Genomic DNA, 16,243 nt, shown 5'->3' with positions numbered 1-16,243 from the left:
TCCTCCTTGTGCCTATAAAAAGGAGAACCGGGCTTCCCTGGCGGTGCAGTGGTTGAGAGTCCGCCTGCCGATGCAGGGGACATGGGTTTGTGCCCCAGTCTGGGAAGATCCCACATGCCGCGGAGCGGCTGGGCCCGTGAACCATGGCCGCTGAGCCTGCGTGTCTGGAGCCTGTGCTCCGCAGCGGGAGAGGCCACAACAGTGAGAGGCCCGCGTACCGCAATAAAAAAAAGGAGAACCACATCTAGGACCGTGAAGGGATAGCCACAACAACTGGCGTATATGGATGTGTGCAGTATGCGCTACGTGAACAATCTCATTTACTTCTCGGGTAGGGATTATCGTTATTATACCCATTTTCCAGAAGGCAAACTAAGGCACATAGAGGTAGACTGATTTTCTGATGTCACATGGCTAGGATGTGCCAGGGATGAATTTGAACACTGTTCTGCCTTACTCCACTCTGTTCAAGCCTGCATTCTCCAACACTAAATCCCAGGCAGATGGGAAGCATCGGGTTCCTGACCGTTTGTGATAGTCCCTGAGCCTGCAACAGTGAATGTTGGAGACACAGCTACTCCCTCAGGTTGGGTTCAAGGTGAGACCTCACTCCACAGCCCAGAGGTAGAGAATTCAGGGCGGGTGACGTATCGGAGAAACTCCACCACTTTTGGGCAGGGCTGACGGAGGGTGGAAAGTCGGACTCAAAAGCCCCAGCTTATTTTTGCCAGGCTCTCAGGTTGGAGGCCAAGGCCCCCTGGAGCAGAGCTGTGGATGCACTTCCTGCCCTGCCCAGGGAAGGGGGCCTGGTGGGAATTCTGGCTGGGAGGGCCTGGCAGCAAGCAGGAAGCTGACAGTTCGATATGGCAGGAAAGCATCAGACAGAGGTTGGAGGCTCCTGCATCCCATAGGAGAGGTTTCCATGCGTCCCTTCCTGGCACATTACAATCTGGGCACTGTAGCCACCAGAAGGACTCCTGAGGTTTCCTGGGCCCTGTGCCCACCCTCTTCTGGAGTTTTCTTCTGGAGTTCCACGGCTGAGCCTCATGGAAAAGCAAGGGAAGGCCAGTTTCTGCATTTTGGACTGTTGCTATCAAAATAAAAGGAGCTGGGGGAAAGTGAATACTGTTGAAGCCCAGGCAGAGATGGAGAGAACTGTGCCTTTTATGGCTGAAGCTATTAAAAGTCCACTTAAGAACACGATGGCTGGCCGCGACTTGCCTTCCTGCCAGGATTCCTCCCGGCCTTCCCTTGGTTCTCGGACCTTCCTGACTTCACCTGGGTGCCTGTTAGAGTTTTCGGGGGCTCCTGACAACTTTATGCTTGCAGTGTGGCTAGCACCCATCTGCATGGACCTCAGAGTGCATCAGGGGTCATTTCCAAGGGCCAGTCATATTTCATGGTTTGCGTGGACTTCGCCATATTGGAAACTGCTGGCTGTGGAGGCTGCTACAAACAAACGTTCTGTGTTTCAGTCTCTCTCACCTGCCAAGAGGTTCCCTTGTTGACACTGGTCCAGAGAACCATGGCAGATGAAGATTGCATTAGAATAAGCTGATTTAGAAGTGACACGAGGCTCCTCGGGAGAGGCTTGACTGTTTCATACATGTGTATGACATAGGTTTCACCTGGGCGCTGCAGGAAGCGGGCAGGGGATGGGAATCTTACACCCAGGTTCAGCGTAGCCTCGGAGTGTGGCAGATGGAGGCCAGAGGGTGGGCTGGTTTTACATGCTGCTGCATAACCTTCTCTGCCTCAGCTTCCTTAGCTGTAACATGGAAAAAAGGGTGTTTATGAGTAGTCTCCTAGAATTTTTTAGAAGTCCCCCCAAATCAGCCTGGATTGGGGTCCCCTTCCCAGATTCCCAGGAGCTCTGGGCAGTGTCTGGGGCCTGAGGGCAGAGGAGGGGGCGGTCCCAGTGGGACTGGGATACATAAACCAAAGTCTCTGAGACTCAAATTCTCCAAGCCTCAATCCCACCAGGATGAGGAGGTGCCCCTCTCCCACCCCACCTCCTTTGTACCCTCACCGGACTACCATCTAGCACTTTCTTCCCCTTCCAGCTGCTCTGGCTTTGCTCTGAGTGATGATATTCCTGGAGCACAGAAGATGGCGCATTTTCCCAGGGCCTGCACCCCCCCAGACCTATCCCTGCCCCAGCAAACTCTCAAGGAAGTTACCCATCTGGAGAAACCAGAGTGATTTGCTTATTGAGCTTAAAAACCATAGGTTCCCAGGGGCTATTCCTTGGCCTTGATTTACATTGGTGACCAGACTAGAAGGTGATGGAAAGAGGCATTAGGGATTGTCACCAGTGCCTAGAATAACTGGGTAGAGTCTCTTCTGAAAGGGGCAGGGGCTTCTACCCTGCATGCCAATAACTGTCTTTCTGGGGCCAGTGAGACCATCCTGGGGCCAAGACGTGAAGAGCAGAGAGGGGTTCCTGCAGCCTGGGGAGCCAGCAAGACTTCTTGGAAAAAAGAGAATGTGGAGGCATGAGCTCTGGCCTCGGTTGGACCCATGTGTCTAATTCATAGGGAGGACACAGCCAGAGAAAAGAACGTGGTTTCTTATTGCCTAGGAGAAAATTCATCTCCAGGAACAAGTCTCTTAGAGTGTGTGAGGGCTTTTTGGGAAGCTTTGCTCCTTCAGGGCAAAGAATTTTAATGTGGTATTTGAATGTCTGGCAAATGAAGTAATCCAAAGGGACGGACAGAGAATAACCCTTGGGACAACTTGTGCACGACGCTCTGGACCTTTCAGTAGTGACCCTGATCTTGCTGACGATTGTCCTGGGCAGGTTCTCATCACCCCTGCAGTCTTCTTCCCGCCCAGCCCTTCCTTCCCACCTCCCAGGAGGTGGATGGGATCTCGGCAGCTGCCCACCCCCTCACCGCTGGCGCACAGGTTAGGTGAGCCCCATGCTGAGAGCCGAAGGGGCTTGCAGGACGGCATATGTTCATTGTTTGAAAATGCAAACACCGGCATGGGGAGTTAGGGCCCTGTGCAAAGCACCAGCAGTTAGGAGCGTGTTGGAGATGAGCCAGGATTTCATTTTTCCAACATATTTTGAGGACTTATAATGTGCCAGGCAGTCCCAGGCACTGACGATGCAGCAGGGAACAAGACGGGCCTTTCACTTTGGGGATGGGGAAGGGGAGAGATAAAAACAAACAAGTGAATACACGAAGGTTATTTCCAGCATCCTAAGTGCTGTAAGGGAAGTAAAATAGGGTGACGAGATGGAGGATGAGTGGGAGAGGGCAGCTTTTATTCAGTGGGCAAAGGTACACTTTGAGGGAGTAAATGGAACAGAGGAGGGATGAGAGAAGATGCAGAAAGGCCAGGAGGTTGTTGTCCCTGACCAGTGCCTTGGGCCAGGAAGGTGACAGTGGAGGTGGGGGAAGCGGACAGATGTGGGACATATTTTAGAAGCATCACTGACAAGATTGTTGATAGATTGGATACAGTGGGTACAGGGGAGGGAGAAGTCAAAGGTGAACTCAGAAAAAGATTTCACTGAGTGCACGTATTTATTTACTCTGTGCTGCTGCCACCAATGATTTACGACTTCTTACAAAAGAACACCAACAGTACAATCAAATATTTTATTTGAAGAATCAGAACCAAAGGGGAAAAAAAAGCATGCAAAGCCCCACCCTAGGGACCAACAGAGTTATCATAGTTGAGTTTCTTAGCAGGTAGGGAAAAAGGGAAATAATATACAGTTAAGATAATATTCATGATTTTTAGAGTAAAAAACCGAAGCATACCATTATCTCAAAGGAAAGCAAAGATTCTCTTAGCACTAGAGTCTAAACAATTTTTTCCCAGGAGGCACTTTTTACAAAGATCTTTTCTTGCAGTGCAGGGTGGGATCTTAGACGTGCCTGTGGCACCTGCACCAAGAAATTGTACCTGACTTTCCTGAGAGTTGTTCCCTGAAGACCGAGGGCATCCCATTAAAATGCAGCTGAATGGGTAGAGCATGACGGCAGCCTTCTAATGGTTCATGGAAGATGGAATGTTAAACTGTGCTTAGAAACCAGAGGGGAGAAACATAGCAAAACAAAGAAGGGCTAAAAATGTGTCGAGACTGGGGAATGGAAATTGCAGTCCTTGTGTGAGTCAAAAAGTAACATGCGTTCTTCTTACATTTGCTTTTAATGTTCTACATGCAGAGTTTATTTTTTAGGATTATAAAATTAGTATCTCCACATTAGAGACAAAATTGAAAAATACTGAAAAGAATAGATAAAATAAAAATGAAAGTCTCCCCTCAGAGATAACCAGTATTAATGTTTAATTCACTTCTTGGTCTAATACGCGTGTGTGTGCGTGCACACACACACACGACATTTGTGTGTTAAATTTATGTCACATTTCCTTTCTTCTTGGATGCGCATTTTTCATCTCTAATGTTTCTGAAATCAATGTGCTTCTTATAGTTAATGTTTCCTTTTTTGAAATATTTTTAAGTCAGTGGTGCATCTTAAAATCGCTACCATGGTAGAGGAAATACTGTAGTATAAAGCTAGAATACTGGGGTTCTTTGTGCATAAATAATCGATCTCCTGCAACTTTCATTGAACATTGCATTATGAATATTGCCACATGCCTTGAAGTATGCTCTGAAGATATAAGGTTTACTGGCTACATAATATTCCATCCTAAGGATGTCTCCATTTGGACTCAATCCTTTCTATACTGAAGAACAAGATTTCTCAACCACACACGTGAGAGAAGTGACTCACATAACTTGGGGTGAAACCATAGAGCAGATGAACTCTGAAACGTGTGTGTCCTGGTGGCACTGGATATAGCAGTGGCCCAAATGCCCCAGAGGTCTAAGTTCTTGTCACTGTCATTGCTCCAGCTGTGACCCAGCATGTGCTGTTTAATATCACTGGACATCAGTTTCCTCCTTTCTAAGACAAGAAGGCTTGCGGAACTTCTTTCCCTTTGAGGGATGCTGGTAGCTAAACCTGGCTTCCCAGCCAGGCTACGGGAGGAGGTGCCTCTGTGGCGTGAGCTGTGTTACTGTGAGGAATTCAGTGCACCTATGTTGACACTCCCAAGTCCTGGGGGATGCTGTGTTCCCAGGCTGAACCCGTGACAGGTCTGTCGGATCCCACCTCCTCCCCTCTAAAACTCCAATAGCCGTGACACAGCTGCACCCTCGTCCCTGTGTGTGGTTTGGCATCTTAGGCCAGGGGGAATTTCATGTCAAAATATCCTCCCTGGAAAATCGGAGCTTGACAAGAGACAGAACAACGTGCCTGCTGGGAGTCCCGTGTTGTACCTGGTTGCCAAGGGCAGGTTGCCAAGTCCAGTGGGATTTCCACCTCAGAATCGGAGGTGAGAAGGGATTTGGAGGTCAGAGATGTGATAGTCCTTAACTCGCTGCTTTGTATAAAATAAGCAGTCCTCATCGTTGAATGATGAGCGGCTGAATATGTTGGGTGTGGCGGCCAAGAAAAGTACCTGTGGCAACACAAGGGTTCAAAGGCTCTTGGGGGAGGATGTGCTCTCCTTGGGTCTGTTTGTACCCTGTGATTCTACAAAGTGAGTGCAGGAGACAGGAGGGAGCGGGGAGCAGTTCATCCCAGCCCTTGCCCCTGGAACCGGCGCTCTTGGGAAAGTCAGCTCACCCTTAGGACTAGTTCATTCGTTCAGAAAACACAACAGTCAAAACAACAGTCCAAGGTCCCTGCCTTGTGGTGTGAGAGAAAAAGGGGGAAATAGGACGGCCCGAAGCTTCCTCATCTGGAAATAGGACGGGGGCTTGGAGGTCTCCCGGGCCAATTCAAGATTGCTGGGTTCACTGGAAACGCACCGCACAGACCTCCCCTTCTCCACCACCTTCAGGATGGCATCTCCTGAGACAGGCCACCAGGTAAACAGTGATGAGTGGCCAGTGGAGGCTGCAAGGGTGGCTTTGTTCCCTTGGATTTTATATATATATATATATATATATATATATATATATATATACACACACACACACACACACACACACACACACACACACACACACACACACACACACATTTTAAATCAACATTTTAGTGGCTTCTAATTTAATCTTCCAGAACTTCCTTCCAGGTCCTTCAAATGAGTATTGTAGGCACTTACTGGCAGTGTGACCTCTGACACGTCCCCTCCTCCCTTAGGGCTCAGGCTTCTGAGACATCTACAGGGACTGGGGGCTAGGCTGGGTCTCAAGGGGCCCACATTCGAGGATTCCAGAACCATGGCCCAGTCATTGCTCAGGCGTCTGAGCCCTTTTGTTTAGGAAATTCCCAGGAAGTCTCCGGCTGCTGTACCACTGGTCGGATCCCCTCACATGTCCTAGAGCATTCTAGAGAAGCTTTGCCCTTTCCCTGCACCAAATAGGATGAATGCAATTGATTAGTAGTACTAGCGGTACCCTGACAAATTAGCGTCTTCCTGTGCAGGTTTGGTTTCCAAGGCACATCGCCGTCCACTGCCTCACTGAGCTCTACAAGCACCCTTGGGGGTGGGGCGCACAGGGTGTATTATGTCTATTTTACAGGTGAGGAACTTCAGGATCAGAAAGGTGAAGTGACACGTCGCATGGGTAGTAAATCATAAAACGAGGTCTCTCATCCCTGAGCCTGAACACCCATTCCAGACACGCTTCTGCTCATCTGGCCAGGGTGAGCTACTTATGGTGATGCCAAAGGGAGCTGTGGGCCAGGCCCAGAGGGGAGGCCAGGAGGTGAGAGCTGGAAAGAGAGGAAGCGCGGCTTCTGGGCAGGTGGGGACGCAGACAAGCTGGTGTAGCAGAGTCAGGCAGAGCTGGGGAGATCTCTCCCAGGGAAGCACTGTCCCCTCGTCCCCTTTGCAATTGTCCTCCTAGACTTCTGTAAGACATTTGACATTACCTTTCATGATTACTGGGTGGATAAGACAGAGGACTGTGTCCAAATCCCAGTTAAACAAAGCAGATTTGTAACGGGTTGAACAACTCCAACTGCTGGTAATGGATCAGAAACACACGGAAGGAGGTGTCTAGTGGCCTGCCACCAGGCACCATCCTCAGCCATGTCCTGCCACACCACCTCCTGGGAGTGTGGACTGCAATGTGGGAGTAGAGCGCTGGCTGTCATTTGCAGATGGCATTTAGCTGGGAGAAGCTGAGGCTGTTTTGTATGACAGGTGTGGATCCCAATGCTTGAGTGATGGGCTGACTCAACCAAGAATAAATGCCGAGTTCTATTCAGGGAAATCTCCCAAGCCTATACCTGCACAGGAAGCAGCTATGAGTATATGAGTTTACAGCAACATTTTTGGAGGGAAAAAAGGAGGCATTCAAGTTTTAATTTGTAGTTCAAAATGAATGACTTGTGAAACTATCAGAAAAAGTTAGTAGTAGTATGGATTCTGCTAATAGAGGTAGATATTCCATCAGAGGGAAGTGATGACGTTAGTTTATTTTGCGTATTCATAGAAGTGGGATTGCTGAGTTAAAGATTATGAATGTGTTTATAATTCTCTGCCTGTGTTACCAGATTGATTTCCAGCTGGTGTGTCCCCGACCCGGTTACATGCCCACCAGCAATATGCAAAGACTGTCCTTCTCACTGCACTCACACCAGCATTAAGTATTATCCTTTTAAAACATAAGTAAAAATGTGTCACATTGCAATTTGCATTTGTTTATTACCAGTAAAGATAAATTTCATTTTTAGTTTAGTGGCCACTGGTGGTTATTTTATGAATTATTGGTTCGTGTCATTTCCCGATTTTCTTTTTGGGTTTTCACCTTTTTCTTAAATGATTCAAATGAGCTTTGTACATTACAGAAATTAACTCTTCTCTGTCACATTTGTTGTAAATATTTCAGAGGAAAATATTTTCTGCAGTTTCTCTTTTTCTCTCTGGATCCAGGTTCCTGAATGCCTCAGTCTCAACTTGCATGAAATGTCCCGTGAAATTCCTGGAGAGCCTTCCAGGCCATATGCTCACAGCTCTGGTGCTCACATGTCAGAAACGATGGAGCTCATTCTGCCTGCCTTTGCCACCATATGCGCACACCCCTAATCTGATGGGCAGATCGGCAGCTGGGAGGGGGGAGGATGTGCCCATGGCTGGCAGAGGGCTGCCTGGCAAATCTTGACATCTTGGAAGGGAGAAGGTGGGCAACGGAGATTCCTTTCTAAAACTGCGTCCCTTTATTCTGAAAGAAAGGATTTGGGGTTTTCTGGAGATTAGGGCATTTAAACACACCTCTACATCAAGCTAAGATTGTTTGTTTCCCACACTGTGGAGCAAGATGAAAGTGCCCCTTGCTAGAACTATGGTGACCTGCGGTAGAGAGCTCTGGTTCAAGTGCCAGTCTGTCACTGACCTCCCTTCCTGTGTCACTGTGGACAGGCCATCTCACCTGCCTTTCTTCCATTTCTTTACTTGGCTACTGTCCCCGGATGCCAGTGTGGTGGGCTGTGTCACTGTGCTTCCAATACTGCTCTTCCAGGGGAGGTTTGATGACGTTGTCAACCCCCCTACTGCTCAGATGCCGGAAAGGGCAGGCTCAGTGTATCCCTGCAGGACAGCCAGCTTTTTGAGCAGATTTTCCTGGTCTGCTGGTCAGGGAAATGGTAATGTTGGTCATCTTGACAATTCTAAAGTCCGTGGTGACCAGGCAGGAATGGCCTCGCCCTAGTCTCCCACACATCGCTATCCAGCTCTCTAGATCAGGGTCAGCAAGCAACAGCCAGTGAGCCAAATGTGGCCACCATGGGTTCTGTAAATAAAATTGCATTGGCACACAGCCGTGCTTATTCATTTCTGTGCTGTCTGTGGCTGCTTTCATGCTGTAACAGTAGAGTTGAGCAGCAGTAGCAGAGAATGTAATGGCCTGCAAAACCTAAAATCTTTCCTCTCTGGCCCTTTATAAAAAAATTGTACCAACCCCTGCTCTAGGTTGATGCTTACAAAGTCTGGTGCAGGGAAAGGTGTCCACTGGTCCAGAGCAAAGCAGGAGAATCAAGGACCAGAAGGTGAGCTTCCAAAAAAGCTCAATTTATTCAATATAGAGACTGCCCTTTATACCAAGATTATATCCTTCCTTTTTTTTTTTCCTGTTGAAATGCCTTGACTTTTACAAAATAATGGTGATGGTAAACTGTAGGTATTTTTCCAAATGTTTTTACTTGACCAAATAAAAAGTTGGCCATTCTATGTGGGTTCCTAGAATGGTTTGAAAATTTTTTCCACCTGTGAAATGCTCCAATCAAGAACAACTAACTCTCCTACCTTGGTTGACCCTTTGGAAGGGTCATCAACCCACCTCTTTCCTTTACACTGCTCATAACCGTATTTTCTTGCCAGCAGCATCCTCATTCATTCATTCATTTGTACATTCATTCATTTATTTTCTTACTAAGACGTTTATTAAAGACTTTGTGTTAGACCAGAGGATCTCAAACTTTTGGATCTCAGAATCCATTTTCATTCCTAAAAATTACCAAGGAACCCAAAGAGCTTTTGCTTATGTAGGTTATATCTATTGATATGGAAAATGATACTGAGAAGTGTTAATAATACTTATCTAAGAATACATTTAACAATAGCAATAAAAAAAAAACTATCGCATGTTAACATAAATATTTTTTCTTAAAAGCAACTATTTTCCAAAACATAAAAAAAAATTAGTGAGAAGAATGGCATTGATGGGCTTCCCTGGCGGCACAGTGGTTAAGAATCCACCTGCCAATGCAGGGGATGCAGGTTCGAGCCCTGGTCCGGGAAGATCCCACACGCCACGGAGCAACTAAGCCCGTGCGCCACAACTACTGAGCCCGCACTCTAGAGCCCACGAGCCACAACTACTGCAGCCCACGCACCTAGAGTCTGTGCTCTGCAACAAAGAGAAGCCACCACAATGAGAAGCCCGTGCACCGCAATGAAGAGTAGAGCCCGCTCACCGCAACTAGAGAAAGCTCATGCGCAGCAACGAAGACCCAACGCAGCCAAAAATAAATAAATAATTTTTTTTTTTTTAAAAAGAATGGCATTGATGCCTTTGTAAATCTCTTTGATATTTGGCTTAATAGAAGACAGCTGGATTCTTATACTGGCTTACCTTGGAGATATTGTGGGTTTGGTTCCAGACCACTGCAATAAAGCAAATTTTGCAATAGAGCGAGTAACACATATTTTTTGGTTTCCCAGTGCATATAAAGGTTAATATTTACATTATACTGTAGTCTATTAAGTGTGCAATAGCACTATGTCTAAAAAACCAATTTGTGTACCTTAATTAAAAAATACTTTATTGCCCAAAAATGCTAACCATCATTTGACAATGCAGGGTTGCCGCAAACCTTCAATTTATAAAAAATGCAGTATCTGCCAAATGCAATAAGACAAAGTATCCTTGTATCTGCTTCTGCGTCAGTCTGTTGTGATATGTTGCTTTGGTTGAAGTACGGGGAGAAAATCGTGCCTCAGTCAGGGTTGTAGTTGGAAAAGAGAAGAGCCTTTTCAGATAATTGTGGGTAGTCTTCTTTGATCCTACACCAAAACTCAACAAGTGGAAGTTTCTTAAAGTTTAGTTGTGATGTGGAATCTGAAACCATATTAGTGAACTTTTGGTACCTGGCTACGTTAAAATTCATTGATCTGTCTTGGGCTTTCAATAGATCTTTTACCTACATGTGATTTTGGAGTATGATGTATTGGTAAGCCGTTAAGTATTTGGAAACGCTTGAGCTCACAGTGGTGGAGATGCGTTGTCCAAATTCCTAAGTTTCATTCAGCAGCTTGGATTTTAGATTTGGCGACCACATGGTCAGTTGTTTTCCTTGAAGTGACAGGCTTGCTTCATTCATTTTTGAGGAAATGTCTGCCAGATACCCCCATCTGAATAACCTTTGTTTGTCTGTCAGTAGTACTTTCAAGTAAGAATGATGTTCCATGAAGAAAAAGCGGCTATTTCTGCTTGACACACATACATACTTGACACACAAGTGCTTTTCCTTGACGTGGGCACTGTACTTCAGTATGTAACAGATGTGCTTTTTAAAGACTTCCCATTTGGTCACACGAAGTGTTAAAAATATGTATGTTCAAGGGTTGAGCTTTAATTATATTAATAATTTGTACTGTTTCATCAAGGACATTCATAAGCACAATTTCTTTTTTAATTGTGAGTGCATCAGAATAACATGACTACTGGTCCAGTTTGGTGCCGCTGCCTTGGTTCGTGAAGGCACCAGAAATTTTACCCACCATTACTTTTGTAGCATCAGTGCAAACTGTAACACCATCATAGCAAACAGCAAATCATGGCTTAGTAACATTATGAAAAGCATTTGACTTTGTGGACATCCTGAAAGGGTCCCGGAGACCCCCAGTGGCCCACAGACTACATTTTGAGAACCACTGTATTAGATGCAGTGGGGGATTCATAGATAAGTCAGATCCAGTTCTTGACATCAAATTATTCATCATCTATTGGTGGAGCTTGAAATGCTGGCAACTGAAATCCAAGTCCGAACGGGACAAATACTAAAAGATGTTAATTTTTTTATTGTGGGAGAACGTTCATAACATAAAATTTACCGTTTTAACCATTTAAATTGTACAGTTTAGTGGCATAAGTATATTCCCAGTGTTGTGCAACCATCACCACCATCCATCCACAGAAATTTTTCGTTTTCCTAAGCTGAAACTCTGTCTCCATTGAACAATAACTCCTTATTTCTTCCACCCCCAGGCCCTGGTAACCACCATTCTACTTTCTGTCTCTCTGAATTTGATGATTCTAAGTACCTCATATAAGTAGAATCATATAATAAATGACCTTTTGTAACTGACTTATTTCACTTAGCGCTGTTTTCAAGGGTCACTCATGTTGTAGCGTGAGTCAGAATTTCCTTCGTTTTTAGGGCTGAATAATAGTCCAGTGTGTGGCTATACCGCCTTTTATTTGTTTATCCATTCATCCATCCACAGACACCTAGCTTGCTTCCACCTTTTGGCTGTTGTGAATTAAGATTTTTTTTCAGCTCTTTCCCAGACTTTATTTAAAAAAATTTTTTTTTTGAAGCATAGTTGATTTACAATGTGTCTTAGTTTCAGCTGTACAGCAAAGTGATTCAGTTATATATACATATATATATTCTTTTTTGATTCTTTTCTATTATAGAGTATTACAAGATATTGAGTATAGTTCCCTGTGCTATACAGTAGGTCCTTATTGTTTATCTGTTTTATATATAGTAGTGTGTACCTGCTAACCCCAAACTCCTCATTTACTCCTCCCCTCCCCTTTCCCCTTTGGTAACCATAAATTTGCTTTCTATGTCTGTGAGTCTATTTCTGTTTTGTAAGTAAGTTCAATTGTATCATTTTATAAGATTCCACATATAAGAGATATCATATTAAATGAATTAAGATGTTAATTTCTGCAAAGCCTGGCCTTGCTCTCTTGGCATTTCCTGATCATCTTTCTTTCCTTGGTAATAAGACACCGGGTGCCTCCAGGTAGGGCCTTCTTCTAGTACAGCCTACCCCACTCAGTCCACGCGGCCCACATTGGTCAAGAACACCAGCGTGATCTTTCTAAAACATGCTGCTTAGGCCTCCCCCATCCCATTCCCACCCCCACCCACACTGTCTTTTCCTCCTTCAGTTTGCATCCTCTCTACCCCAGACTAGATGTTCAGCAACAGCTGCTCTCGTTCATTTCATCTCAACAAGTCTTTATTGATGACGCATTATTTGCTCATCAAACAGATCTGCCTTTTCAAACACTTACAGTCCTGGGCTTGGCTGCACGTTTGCCTGTTAAATCTGTATTTGCACACGTTGGAGTTGTTAGCTCCGCTCAATAGAGACAAAAAGCTCTGTGCGTTGGATGTAGGTGTCTAGGGGAGGGTTTCTGAAGCACAGGGATTTCGTTAGACTAGCGGTGTGCCACCTTACCTACCCAAGCCTCTCTAAACCATATTTATAAATCATTTAGATATTTTATTACTAGATTTACCATTTCACCTGGCATTTGCTGCAGCAGCCAATACATCAAGTGCTAAATGAGAAATGGGTGAATTGGAGCTTCAGTGAGGAGAGACGTATGTTATGTGAAACACACAGGAAAAGAAATCCCATTGCCTTCTGTCCTCCTTGTATTTCTCACCAAGGTTCCAGGAAAGAAGCTTACAACTGGCGCTCACCTTTTGTTTTTGAGACGGCCCTAACTCCATGTCACTTGTCACTTTCTGCTCTATGTGCTTGAACTTCTGGTTGGAAAAGCCACTCCTATTTTCACAATAGAAAACAAGCTTTTGAGACTCCCTGATCATGGTGAAAATGAAGTGTCTGCCTCATGTTTCACTGTTTATAAAGCCCTTCCAAGTACTTTATTTCACGTCATTTTCCAATAGACCTGACGTTCATGATGGGCTCTATGTGAAGTGCTCAGTACGGTGCCTGGCATCCAGGAGAGATTCTCTGAGTGGAGTGGATGGTAATCAAGGAGGTGTTATCCTCATCCTTGTTTACAGATGGGAGGCTCAGAGAGGTGAAGCCAATTAACTAAGGCCGCACAGCCTATAAAGAGTTGCTTCCTACGATCTCAACTCATCTCTGGGGGGACCACTGTGGAGTTCTTTTCTCTGTAAACAATTGATACATAATCATGCCTTCCCCCAGACCTGCCCAGATACCAAAATAATCTGATGAACTGCTTTTCTGCTCCTGTTTTAAGAGGAACTTAATACCAATAAGGGGCCAAGGGAGGAAGAGGGAGAGGATTGGAAAGCAAAAATGAATCGAGCATTTTCTAGGTGTCATATAATACGTAGTTAATGCTTAGAACTAACTACTGGGGGATATTATCTCACTGTTTTGTAAACAAAGAAAACAGACTCAGAAAGTTTAGAAAACTTGCTCAGTATCTCACAGCTGATGAGAGAAGGAGCTGGGATTCCAAGCCAGATGTGTTTAGAATTCATGTCTGTCTTAGCATGAAACTAACCATAGGCTTGGGCTACTGCAAAGCAGGGTCAGGAAAGGGCTGGCTCCTTAAGGACCATCTGGTCTGATGGCCTCAGCCTGGACTTCATGGCTGTGGAGGACTCCGGGAACCTTCATACATTTTATGAAATGATGTGTCTATGGGAGTGTGGCCAAGGGTCTGTTCTTGGGGGTGGGTTCAGATTAACAAAGAGAAACCGCAATAAGCTTGTGACTCACCGATCTATTCCAGCTCCAGTTCGTAAGTGGGGAAATGGATACCAAGGCAGGAAAAAAGGGTTCCCAAGCTTCATGTGAGTGGTGGAGCTGGAAGCCTTCTCCAGTCTCCGGACTCCCAGTTTACCCTAAATCTTGTCCCCCACATTAGCCTGAGCTGTCCGTCCAGTGCTGGTAAAGCACGGAGCTCAACGATCAGCATACTAAGTGTTACCTGTTTGGATCTGGACCGGCCAGGCTGTCCTTGGCAGACCTGTGCTCTAGTGGTCTCAGAAAGCATGGAGGTGAGCAGACCTTGCCTGAGAAGGGAGGAACAAAATGTCAGTTGACGTTTTATCAAAGCTCAAAGAGGTTTCAATTTGAAGTGTGAGAAAGGGTCGGAGCTTGGTTTTGTTTGAAAGGGCAGCTTCTGAGCCTCCATATCTCCAAGGTTTATAATTTCACCTTGTTTTGCCTCCCACCCCGGCCATGCTAGTCATTATAGCAAAAAGAGCACTTGATGGAAGAAAGACAGGTCTGTCCCTGCAAGAACAATTTCTCTGTTGTCTGTAGAATGCCACCCAATATGATAAGTGAAATGTCGATACTTCAGACTCCACTGGTCAGGATATTTGTTCACTTTCTTTAGTTATCATCAAATTCAGCCAGCTGGCCAAGGAGCAGGTTTTAACTTCTTTGACAAGTAAAGACCCACTGTGAGGTGGTAACGTATCTTCCAACGTCATCTTTTGTGCAGCTCTTTGGATTTCTTCAAGCTTGTGCTGGTGCTGGGCTGTGGACCTGGGAGGAGGACAGCGCAAGGGGCTCAGGGCCAGATAAATCCCAGACCCTCTGAGTTCTGATTCAATGCCTCATCAAACTGGTTCTCAACCACTAAATCAGTTTACAGCAGTGGTTTTACCTCCCAGGGACAATATTGCTGTATTTGGAGACATGTGTCACAACCAGGGGGCTGCCATTGGCATCTGGTGGCTAGAGGCCAGGGATACTGATAAACACCCTACAGTGCCCAGGACAGTGCCCATAACAGAGAGCGATCCAGCCTGAAATATCAGTAGTGCTGAGGCTGAGAAACCCAGGGTAGAGTAGGCTGCGTTAGGAGACCGAGGTGACCCACCATTCACTGGATCTCTGCCACATTGGCTCCCAACAAGATGCCTACAGCAAAGAAGTACCCAGTCCCAAATGTCCATCGTGTCGAGGTTGAGAAAACCCGATTAGAGTGCTGGGGTTCCAAGCAACAGAAACCGCCCCAGCCAACCTAAATATAAAAGGGGACTTACTGGAAGGGGAGGGGTTAGTAGACAGAATAGAGGGAAATGGTGATGTACCAGATCTTGCAAAGAGTAGGGATGAGGCCGCTCCAGTGTGGAGCCAGAAGGGACTTTAGGCCAGTCTCCTCCAAGTGCCACTGAAGGCTCACCAGTTCCTGCCCTTTCATCACTAGCAAGGGGATGTAGATGCCTGGGAGAGAGAGTCTGATTGGCTGCCCTGGGGCTGGGCCCACGCTGGCCAGAGGTCAGGTGCTTCCAGACCTGCATGTGAGGGGCAGGGGGCCAGCCTCAGAGAGGAAAACAGAGGCGCTCTGAGCAGAAGGGGGCTGTGCACTGGGTGGGCAGAGCCAACATGTGTCCTCCCACAATCATTACGTGCTGTTAACGGCAGATTCAGAAATGCCTTGCACTCTGTCTCACAGGACTCCACGTGGAAGAGCCAGGCTGGCGGACATTGTCACCGACCACTTGAGGAATAGAAGCAAAGACCTCGAAATCTGCAAAACGCAGCGAAATTGATCGCGAAAAGAATATCCCAGCATCTGGTAAGGTGGACTTCCGTTTCCTATTTTTCAACAACACCGTGCTTTTCGTTTCATGTATTGATCTGACCGACGTTTACTGGGTTCCTAGTGTGTCCAGGTGTTATGCCAGGGTCCCGAGTATAATCAGGTGTGGACCTCACCTGGGAAGAGCTTACAGTCTAACGATGGTGAGAGAGAGGAAGAAGCAGGCAGACGGGGTGG

General features: G+C 46.1%; 1 long non-coding RNA gene across 2 annotated transcripts in view; it reads left to right on the top strand.

The window, feature by feature from the left end:
* The window catches only part of LOC307175409, a 355,370-nt gene extending 339,334 nt beyond the window's left edge, over positions 1 to 16,036 (top strand). For both annotated transcript variants that reach the window (XR_013824330.1, XR_013824331.1), the window contains exon 4: positions 15,920 to 16,036. This is a non-coding gene — a long non-coding RNA (uncharacterized lncRNA). The remainder of the gene's footprint in view (positions 1 to 15,919) is intronic.
* Positions 16,037 to 16,243: the final 207 nt, after the last annotated feature.

This window comes from Stenella coeruleoalba (assembly GCF_951394435.1).
Source record: "Stenella coeruleoalba genome assembly, chromosome: 16".
In the NCBI taxonomy this organism is placed as follows: domain Eukaryota; kingdom Metazoa; phylum Chordata; class Mammalia; order Artiodactyla; family Delphinidae; genus Stenella; species Stenella coeruleoalba.
This window is presented reverse-complemented; position numbering and strand designations above follow the sequence as displayed.